Source organism: Solanum verrucosum, unplaced genomic scaffold (genome assembly GCF_900185275.1).
Source record: "Solanum verrucosum unplaced genomic scaffold, falcon-dt-bn FXZP01000287.1, whole genome shotgun sequence".
Taxonomy (NCBI): domain Eukaryota; kingdom Viridiplantae; phylum Streptophyta; class Magnoliopsida; order Solanales; family Solanaceae; genus Solanum; species Solanum verrucosum.
Genome location: NW_026020292.1, coordinates 1409704 through 1421809, shown reverse-complemented (window position 1 = coordinate 1421809; position 12106 = coordinate 1409704). Strand labels below are relative to the sequence as shown.

The window sequence follows — 12106 nt, the reverse complement described above, 5'->3', positions numbered from 1 at the left end:
TTTACTTCAGTTATTTAAAACTAAAAATACTTAAATAAGATTTCCTCTAAGTAGTCACTCAGGTGAAGGATTCACTTGGGGATCAATAATAGTTCTCAAGTGTTGGCACGTCTGGGGTGTATGCCCGAGGCGTGACAAACTTGGTATAAGATCACAAAGTTCAAGTGTCATAGGGTGTCTATGAAGTCCTATTTAGTAGAATCCTTCTTATCGGTGTGGACCGCGTCACGTCAATGATAGGGAGACTACAGGACATCATGAATTGTTTCATTTTTTCATACTTTGGTTCATGTAATAAATTTTGACTCAATAAAAGGTTGTTTTAATTCGTGGTAACATGTATTTATTGATCATGCCTCCACGAAGAAATATTAGAGAATGTCCTCCTAGAAGAAATGTGAATCCCCAGGTTCCGCCAGTACCAGTTGGACCAGGAGGTCCCAATGCACTTATTGTGCAAGCTTCTCAAGAAGAGTCTACTTTCCAAGGTAGGATCTCATATCATATCATATGCTATTTGTTAATCTACTAACTAGGTCATTTAATATAATCCTATGGGGGCACACAGTTTAGAACTAGAGGTTGCTACTAGAGACGACCCTATTTGAGCCTCCACCTCACAGTTCTCCCTGTGCTTAGTTAAATCCCAAGTAAATAATCAATTTCATAAACATAATTATCATACATGGAAAATCATAATTTTGTTACTAATCCAAACTTATATCATTATATAGTATCTCCTTAAACCATGTGTGAGAAAACCTTTCACCATTCACGATTTCTTAATGAGAGAAACCTTTCACAAATTCATCGACGCTTATCTTGAAAGTAAACTTTAGATCATAAAATATCTTTTCATAAATCATGCATAAAATTTCATAGATCATCATTCACAAATCCATAAATTTCTTCATAAACTCATATGTTCCTAAATTCATAGTCAAAATCATGAATAGTGCATGGGTATTATATAAGTCAATAGGAACTCATGTAGTTTAGTCAAAATATGCGTAGAAAGATTTAAATTGAACAATTAAATCAACATCAATTAAGACCTATGAAGAGCACATGAAACCCTAAGAAATTTAGGACAAATTGAATTGGAAACTTAGAAATCCTTTGGTACCCATTGGATGAATGAAATCCAATGGTGAAATCCCACATACCTTGATAATCAAAGCCCAAAAGAAATGGTGAATTGAAGAGATTGAATTGAAAGCTAGCTTCTTTTTCCTTAGCGTGAGAGAGAATTGAGGAAGATGAATTTGGTTGGGATTTGGGATCATAATGACTGTAGAATCGGTAATTTTAGGACTTAGAAATCTTATACAGGGATTATAATTAGGGTCAAACCGAAAAAGTGTAAGCATTAAATGCATAGGTAAAGACCCAAATAGCCTTGACTTAAAAACTGTCGAAACACCCTTTATGGAAGCCTTTCACGAACTGTTAATTGCTTCACCATCCGTGAAGCCTATCGTGAATCAGAGGGGCATCTGGATTTTCCAAGTCAATCTCCACTGATGGTAGACCTGTTTGTGGACCCTTCTACTAGTCATGAACCTGTCCGTGAATCATTGCATTAAAATAATTTTCACAAGGCTCGGGTTCAAGATTAGGTTCACCGACTATGGACCCTTCCACCATCCTTGAACCCTTCCTTAGACCCTTGCCTTAGAATATTTTTACAAGGCTTGGGTTCAATGATGGGTTCACAAATTGTGGACCCTTCTACCGTTCTTAAAAATTTCAAAGACTCAGGTTCAAGGATGGGTTCAGTGACCGTGGACCCTTCCAATGTCCTGAACCCTTCATTAGACCCATGCTTTAGAATATTTTTCACAAGTCTCATATTTAAGTATGGGTTCACTGATCGTGAACCCTTTCACCCTCCTTGAACTCATCCGTAGAACATTGCCTTAGGATATTTTTCATAAGGATATTTTTCATAAGGTTCGGGTTCAACGTTGAGTCACTAATCGTGGACCCTTTCATCTTTATTGAACCCATTCTTATAAGTCCACTTTTCACATATTTCCCACTGTTTTTTCTCATTCCAACTCCCAATTGACTTTTTAAACTTCTGAGGTGTTACAATATCTCCCCCTTGGGAATATTCATCCTCTAATGAGACTCAAGCTAACATGAATAGAGCAGGAGGAAAACTAACAACTTAACATGAATGCAAACTTCATCATAATGCACATAAGCATGGGAATCACTCCAAGCTCAATCAGAACATCAAAATCAAGTTTTTTTTAATGAATATGCATGCATACGAAAACTTGAGAATAACTAAATGCATGAATTTGAAAAAAATGAACCATGAGGGATAATACCTCAAGCTAGAATAGAAGCAACGGAGGGAAATAATTGATGATACTTTGACATTATGTCGACTTCGGCCCCCAAGTAGCAACCTCAACTAATTGTTTCCTCTAAAATACTTTCACAGAAGCAACTTCTTTATTTCTCAAATTTTGAACTTGTTGCTCTAAACTTTCAACTGGAACCTTTTCATAAGAAAGACTTTCTTTAACTCCCAAACTTTCCAAAGACACAATGGTCGTCAGATCTCCAACACACTTTTTCAACAATGAGACATGGAATACTAGATGCATCGATGCTAAATCATTAGGCAATTCTAGTTCATAAGCAATCTTGCCAATACGCCTCAAAATATGATATGGGCCCACATATCGGGGACTAAGCTTCCCTTTCTTTCCAAACCTCATCACACCCTTCATGGGTGAGATTTTCAAATTGACCCAATCATCAACATCAAAATCAAGCTCTCTTCTTCTAACATCGGCATAAGACTTTTTTCGACTTTGAGTCGTTTTACACCTTTAAAATATAAGTTGAACCTTTTTCAATGGTCTCATACACCAACTTGGGCCCTATCAAAGCGACCTCACTAACTTAAAACCAACTAACAGGAGACCTACACCTCATAACATAGATGGCCTCAAATGGAGTCATTCCAATGGTAGAGTGATAACTATCATTATAAGCAAACGTAATCAAAGGCAAATAATCATCTCAATTATTTTCAAAGTCAATCACACAAGCTCTCAATATATCTTTCAAATTATGAATAGTACATTTGACTTATTCATCGGTCTAAGGATTAAAAGTCGTGCTAATCTTCACTTGAGTACCAAAACCCTTCTAAACAACCGTTGAAACTGAGATGTAAGCGGAGTACCATGATCGGAGATAATGGAAAAATGCACCCCATGAAACCTTACCATTTCCATAATATAAAGGTTGGCGTATTATTCTATAGAGAATGAAGTCATAACGGAAAGAAAGTGAGTCAATTTCGTCATATGGCCCATAATGACCCAAATAGAATCAAGCTGACGACGAGTACGAGGTAAACTCGTAATGAAGTCCATATTCAAATATTCCCACTTTCATGTAGGAATACAAATATCTTGAACTAAAACACTTGATTTCAGATGCTCAACTTTTACTTGTTGACAATTCGGACATTTAACCACAAATTTTGGAATATCCTTGTTCAACCCATTTCACAATTAAACCTTTTGCAAATCATGGTACATCTTAGTGGCTCTCGAGTGAATAGAATACTGAGAACTGTGAGCTTCTATCAAAATTTGATTTCTCAACTCATCAACATTCTAAACACACAATTAACCTTGGTATCGAAGTACACCATCTCCTTCTCAAGAGAAAGCCTTAATGGCTTTTTCTGAAATCGACTTCTTTAAATAAACTAATATAAGACCAAGATCTTACGTAACCTTTAAATCTGATACAAAAGATGATTCTGAACCATTTTGAACTATCAAACCACTTTTACTAGATCAACCAAACGAACACATAATCGGGTCTATCTATGAATATCACAAACTAACTCCTTCTTACTATCTTGAACATAAGCAACACTTCCTATCGATAGTCGACTAAGAGAATCCGCCACCACATTTGCTTTACTGGGACGATAAAGGACACTCGTGTCGTAATCCTTCAATAACAAAATCCATCTCTTTTGGTAAATATTCAAATCCCTTTGAGTGAACACTTAACTCAAGATTTTGTGGTCGGTAAACACATATATATGAACAACATATAAGTAATGTCTCCAAATATTTAGAGCAAACACTACCACCGCTAACTCCAAATCATGAGCCAAATAATTCATTTCATGCACCTTCAATTGCGTTGAAGCATAAGCGATGACTTTCCCATGTTGCATTAAAACGCAACCAAGAATAATTTGAGAAACATTACAATAAACCGCAAAACCATTCGATCATTTCGGTAACATCAAAATAGGGGCTGAAGTGAGTCTACCCTTCAACTATTGGAAACTTTTCTCACAAGCTTACGACCATAAAAATTTCGCATTCCTTTGAGTCAATGTTGTCAAAGGTGAAGAAATAGAGGAAAATCATTTCATAAACCTACTATAATAACTGGCTAAATCCAAGAAACTCCGTATATCTGAACCAGACAAATGTCTAGGTTAATTCTTAATTACCTCAGTCTTCTTAAGATCGATTTGAATACCTTCACCGAAGACAATATGGCCAAGGAAAGCCATAGACCTCAACCAAAACTCACACTTGCTAAAATTAGCATATAATTCACAATCTTTGAGAACTTGCAATACAATTCTCAAATGCTCAACATGCTCATCCTCACTCCATGAGTAATTCAAGATGTCATCAATAAATACAATCACAAACATAACAAGATATTTCTTAAAGACCTTGTTCATCAAATCCATGAACGTCGTCGGGGCATTAGTCAAACAAAAAGACATTACCAAGAACTCATAGTGACCATATCGAGTTCAAAAATCTGTCTTTAGAATGTCATACTCCTTCACCCTCAATTGGTGATAATCCGATCGAAGGTCAATCTTAGAGAAGTAACTCACTCCTTGGAGTTGGTCAAACAAATCATCAATCCTTGGAATATTATACTTATTTTTTTATGGTGACCTTATTTAATTTCCGATAGTCAATGCACATTTGGAGAGAACCATCTTTCTTACAAACAAAGATATCCAGTCTTAGAAACCCTTATCTAACAAATCCTTCAATTGATCCTTTAAATCCTTAAGTTTTGTTGGGGCCATACGATAATGAAGAACAAAAATAGGTTGCATATCTAGGAGAAGGTAAATACCGAAATATATTTCCCTTTTGGGAGAAATACAAGGAAGATCATAGGGAAATACTTCCAAAAACTCATTTACAATAGGAATTGACTTAAGAGTAGGGGGTTTCATAATTTGTATATTTAACCTTAACAAGACGATAAGTGCAACCCTTAGAAATCATTTTCTTAGAGTTTAGGCAAGATATAAATTTACCCTTAAGAACATAATTTTCCCCTTCCCATGACATAATAGTTTCGTTCTGAACCTTTAATATGACCAATCGGGTCCTATAATCTATGGAAGCATAACATGCATGAAATCAATCCATCCCAAGAATAATATCAAAATATAATATATCAAGCTCTACAAGATCAACATGAGTGACTCTATGAGAAATAAAAATAAAGAAATTTATATAAAATCTTTTAACAATAATAGAATCACCAATGAGAGTAGAGACATGAAAGGGATTAGAAAAGATTTGGGGACCAACATCAAATCTCATGGACAAATAAGGAGTAACAAATGATAACATAGCACCCGAATCAAGAAAAAAATACACACTAAAATGAAATACTTTCAACATACCAGTCAGCACATCCGGAGAACCTTCATGATCAAATCAGGTCTAAAGAGCATAAAATCTATTTCGACGAGGAGCACCCAAATCAGAACCACTAGGTTGAGCTTGCATGTCATCCTTATCTTGCTAGCTTGAAACGGACAATCCTTCACTTTGTGACCACGTTTTACACAACCAAAGCAACCATCCATACTGACTAAATATTTTTTCTTGAGTGACTCTTACCAAACCTTTGGAAAATGGGAATAAAAGATCCATTGGCTCCACCCCCTTGAGGCTTAGGGTTAGACACCCTATATTTATTGAAATTAGATGTCGGAGCATTAGAAGAACCTTGACTGGAAAACTTTTTCCAAAATTGAGGATGCCCATGTCCACCGGACCTCGAATGAGAAAAGTCGCCATTACCAATCCTTGCCCTCTTGTACTCTCTTTCCTTTTCCTTGAAATTTTCCTTTTCAATTTGTTGGGCATGTTTCATGAAACGAGAGATATCCTTCTCCTTAATCAACATGGCGTTTCAGCATTCTTTGACAACTAAATCGAAAACACCCGACACAAACTTACTCATTTTTGCCCTAGAGTCGATAACCATTATCGGAGCATACTTATCCAATTGAGTGAACTTCAATGCATATTTCTCCACACTTATATTTCCTTCACAAATATTAATGAATTCAAGCACCTTTGCTTCTCTCATCTCAAGAGGAAATAATCGATCAAGAGAAGCCCCTTTACATTTGTCCCAATCAAGATAACTTACATCAACCACCCTATCTTCCTTTTATTAGTTGAAACAAATTTGAGCAACACCTTTGAGTTGGTAAGCGATCAATTCTGCCTTTTCCACCATTGACACCCCCGTAATTCCCATTATCTTATAGACCTTATTAATTAATTCTTGAGGATCCTCATGAACCATGGAACTCAAAAGGATTCATCCTAGTGAATTCACTTATCCTTGTTGTCGTCGTACCCACATTTGAGTTTATGGGAGCAACGACTTTTCTATTCGCTTGGGTCGTCATAGCTTGAGCCAACACTTGAAAAATGGCTTGAAATTTGGCATGAGTCACTTGCTGGGCCAAAAGGTCAACCGAGGCTTGGAAACCTCGGTCTCCATATTATTAGCCACGTTCTTTCTCACATAAGCTCTTCGAGGGGGCTATATCTTGAAGAACATCAGATAAGAATTAAGAAAAGGACCTTTTATAGAGATAAACTCTATGGAACGAGTTTAAAGTAGTTAAAGAAGTGAAGTTTCCTTAACGTTTTATAGCATCATATTCTTAAATGTGGTGCGCTTCACACTCATGAACAAGACTCTACTCGACATGGCTTGTAAGACTTCCTAGGCTTATTCTAAACCTTGTGTCTGAATACCAAGTTTATCACGACCCAAAGTATACCCTAGATGTGACATGACATATAAGACCTAAAGAGGCTCTAAACAAGACACTTGACATACATCCAACACAATATAATAGACAAAAGTAGAAAGTATTATATTATTTAAGAGTTTGACATAAAAGTAGAAGTCTAACATAGTCTCGACAAGCAAATCTGATACATCAAAAAAGTGGCCAGGATGTAACTCGTACACCATGTGCAATGTCTGAAACTAAAACATAAGAAAAGTAAGTAAATGTGACATATTCCTTGGAACATGAGGACTTACCAAATCTTCAAATGCAGAAAATCTGAATCTAGCCACAAGCGGGAGGAGAGAAAGCATCATGCCCTACATTATTAGAAAATGTAGGCAAAAGTATGCATTAGTACACGGAATGTACTAAGTGTGAGGGATATGCATAAACACAAACATATGATTATAAAAGGACATAATAAGATATATGCATGACCAAGCTAAACATAGTAAAACCTTTCAAGAAGAATCGTAAAATATGAACATGGTCAATACATCTTAGAATCATATGAAAGCTTCATAAAATATTAGAAAGTAACATAGTTCATTTTGTTAGATATTAGCTTTAACCGACAATAGACCATGTGAGATATAACATGGAATCCAATGTAACTCCCACAACAAGAATGGAGAGTCTACTTGCCAAGGTAGGATTTCGTATCATATCATATGCTATTTGTGGATCCACTAGCAATGTTATTTAAGATAATCCTAAGGGGGCACGTAGTTTGGATTTAGAGGTTACTACTAGAGACTGCCCTATTTGAGCTTCACCTTAAAGTTCTCTCGTTGCTAAGTTAAATCCCAACGGAATAGTCAATTTCATAAACATAATCATCGTACATGGAAAAACACAATTTAGTTACCAATACAAGCTTAAATCATTAGAGAGTAACTTCTTAAACCATGTGTGAGAAAACATTTCACCATTCACGATTGCTTAATATGAGAAAACCCTTCACAATTTCATTTATGCTTATCTTGAAAGCAACCATTAGATTATATAACATCTTTTCAAAAATCATGCATAAACTTTCATAAATCATCATCCATAAATCCATAGTTTTCTTCTTAAACTCATATCTTCATAAAATCATAGTCAAAATCATGAATAATGCATGGGTCTTATGGAAATCAATAGGAAATCGTGTAGTTTAATTAAGACACACATAGAAGATATAAAGTGAACAATTAAATCAACATCAATTAATACGCATGAATATCACATGAAACCCTAATCAGTTTGATATACCGTGAGTTTATAGTATTTTTGATGCATTTCACTTAGAAGTTACGTGTGTCTAGGGGTATATTGTATTAGAAATAATGTGTTTTGTATCATGTTTGCAGGAAATAAGCTTGGAATGCAGTTGATGTAGATGATAGCTGAAATTATGCAGAAGGAACCACACACTGAGTGATCCACGGACCATAGGTCCTGTGACAGACCGTCGTTGGGTAGGCGTAGATGGAGCATCAAAGAATTCTGACCAAGTGTGGAACTACGAAGCAACTGACAGACCGTAGGTCAACCCACGGGTTGTCCTGTACATCCGTCGATGGGTGAAGAGAGTTGAAGTTCCAGTACCTGATGAAAAATCCTAAGTATGAAGTCACATAAAGGGACTTACAGACCGTAGGTCGACCCACGGTCCATAGGTCGAGTCGTCACTTGAATCTGCGTTTCAGACAATTTATTTCCTTATTTTGTTTCCTTTTTATTTAGGACATGTTTTCTATAAATAGGAGATATAAACCTCATTTTTGGGGGTTAGACAACATTGTATACTCTTAGTTTTTGTGTTTCTTTGGGAATTAACTTGCAAACTTTAGCAATTTGATTTCCTGATTTCGGTTTATAAGATTTTCACTTTGAAATTCAATTGGAGAGTTCGAGTTTCATCTACTCTAATCGTAAGTTCATGAATTCTTTTTATCAAAACATGAATTGTGTTCTTTCAAGCATGAGTAGCTAAATCCACAACTAAGGTTGTGGGAACCATGAGCAATTAACAACGTATGAATAATAATTGAGTAATTCTTGAATAGTGTTTATGCATGTATTGGTAATTCTTTCGGTTAGAATTCTTTTTAATGGTTGCAAATGTTAGAACTCGCCTCGTTCCTACTTGTCGGACCAAGGAGGTAATGAATCAGAAAAGAATTAACAACATATATTTAGTGGATGCTATCTAATAGTCTAATGCCAATTGGTGCGAGGATGAAAACTAAGTCATACATTGATGTGATGTCTAATCTGAGGAAAATGGTAAGGGTTAGTAAAGTATACACTCGTAGTCGGACCAAGGTGGGTAGTGAAATTCCCTATTTGGAGGACCAATCACTTAGGGATACCTATCTCACCAACTTTGCATGTAAAACACTAGGAAATGATTACTATTATTAGGATTACTACATTAAAAGCTCGTGGGGAACACATACACCCTAGTTTCTCTCTCATATTGATAACATAAAGTTTGAATCCTGCTCACTTGTTACTTAATCAACAATCTATTATTTGCTTACAAACCCCCCCCCCCCCCCCATTTATTTACTTGTCTTGGAAATAGTTTGACTAAATGGATATAATAGTGAGTTAAGTTTAAGTCTGAACCATATTTCTCGTGGGATCGACCCCAACCTACAAGTTAGGTTCTTTATTTGACGACGACTGCTTATACTTCTTTAGGGATGTGTAATTTGAGCGTATAAGAGTTTAGGAGAAATTGAATTAGAAACTTAGAAATCCTTTGGGACCCATTGGATAAATGAAATTCAATGGTGAAATCGCACATACCTTGATAATCAAAGCCAAAAGAAATGGTGAAATGAAGACTTTGAATTGAAACCATAGATTTTTCTTCCTTAGCTTGAGAGAGAATTGGAGAGGATGAATTTTGTTAGGATTTGGGAATTAGGAGAACGAATTTAGAATGGGTAATTTTAAGACTTAAAAATCTTATATAGGGATTATAATTAGGGTCAAAATTACATAGTTTAGATATTAAATACATAGGAAAAGACCAAAATAGCCCTGACTTAGAAACTGCCGAAACACCCTCTATGGAAGCCTTTCACGGATTGTTAATTGCTTCACCGTTCGTGAAGGCTATCGTTAACCAGAGGGGCGTTTGGGATTTTCTAAGTCAATCTCCGTTCTCCACGGACAGGTCTACTGTCCGTGGACCCTTCTACTAGTCGTGAACCTATCCATGAATCATTGCCTTAGAATAATTTTCACAAGACTCGAATTGAAGGATGGGTTCACTGACTATGGACCCTTCCACCGTCTTTGAACTCTTCCTTAGACCATTGCCTTAGAATATTTCACAAGGCTCGGGTTCAACGATGGGTTCCCAAACAATGGACCCTTCCACCATCCTTGAACCCTTCCTTAGACTCTTGCCTTAGAATATTTTTCACAACACTCGGGTTAAAGGATGGGTTCACTGACCATGGACCCTTCCACCATCCTTGAACCCTTCCTTAGACCCTTGCCTTAGAATATTTTTTCACAAGGCTCGAGTTCATTGATGAGTTCACTGACCGTGGACCATTTCACCTTTCTTGAACCCGTTTGTAGACCATTGCCTTTGGATATTTCTCATAAGGTTCGGGCTCAAGGTTGGCTTCACTGACCGCGGACCCTTTCACCTTCCTTGAACCCCTCCTTACAAGTCCACTTTTCACATCTTTCCAACTGGCTTTTCTCATTCCAACTTCCAATTGACTTTTACACTTCCGAGGTGTTACAGTACTTTAAAAAGCTCAACTCGACACCAAGGCCTACTTGTAGTTGAAAACTCATAGAGCGAAAAATGTCCAACATATTTTGACAGAGGTAGTAAGTTTTCTTTTCTTTCTCTTTTTGATCCTTTTGTCGGGTCTTTAGTCTCCACTCTAAAAGGAACTAGGAATCGAATTAATGTTTCATCAAACATTGTATCTCCCAGAAAGTATGACAAAGGAAATTACTTAGAAGATGCCCACAAAGGAATGAACAAGCCGCAAGTGCATTGATAGTAAATGAATTAAGTTTTGACCATAATATAATATGTAGTATAAGAATAATTTTATTGGTATTTTTTATTTGGAAGTTAGTGGAGACGGGAGATGCTTACCCAAATTCACCAACAATCAATATATATTAGCGTTTGTTTTTTACCAAGTGTTACTATTAGGAACACATACACATATTTGAACAATTAGTAAGTATCAAATTATACATGTCATTGGCCAAAAGAATAACATGATAGAGAATATAGAATATATAAGAGAGTATAGAATAATAATAAAGAATAATGTCCAAAAATGGTGATTGCGTCTGCCGGGAGTCGAACCCGGGTCTATTGCTTGGAAGGCAATTATCCTAACCGTTGGACTACAAACGCTCCATTGCTTGAAAATCACTCTTTACATACTACATCTTTCGTCCCATTTTATATGAGATAGTTTGACTCGGCACATAATTTAAGAAAAAAAGGAAGACTTTTAATGATCTAAAATGAATGATCGAAATTTGTGTGACTATAAATCATTTCATTAAGGGTAAAATAAATATTTTAAAGTTAAATTGTTACTTAATATAAAAATGTCATTCTTTTTTAGACTGACTAAAAAGGAAAGTAATTCATATAAATTGGGTTATATATATTCTAAAAATCTTTCCTAGATATTATTGCTTCTACTTGAATTGTTTTTTACCTTTGGAAAAGTCAAATCACCAACTTCATCTGCTTAACATAGGTGACTAGTAATTTCGCTTCCTTCCTTAATTTTTGTAACCTAATCTAGGATCTATACTACTTTGGGAAAATTTCAAAAAAACATATAATTAGCCAATTACATTGCAAAAATATACTCATAAACTTACATTACAAATTTTTAGCTCGAAGCATGAATCGATATATAACATTATACATCTAATGCATAATAATATACAAAACTTTCATATATTTTT

At 35.7% G+C, this 12106-nt stretch overlaps 1 non-coding gene across 1 annotated transcript; it reads right to left on the bottom strand.

Annotated features, from left to right (window-relative positions):
* Positions 1-11465: 11465 nt before the first annotated feature.
* On the bottom strand, positions 11466-11537 carry TRNAG-UCC (transfer RNA glycine (anticodon UCC)). The gene has a single exon. It is a non-coding gene; the product is annotated as a tRNA-Gly (tRNA).
* Positions 11538-12106: the final 569 nt, after the last annotated feature.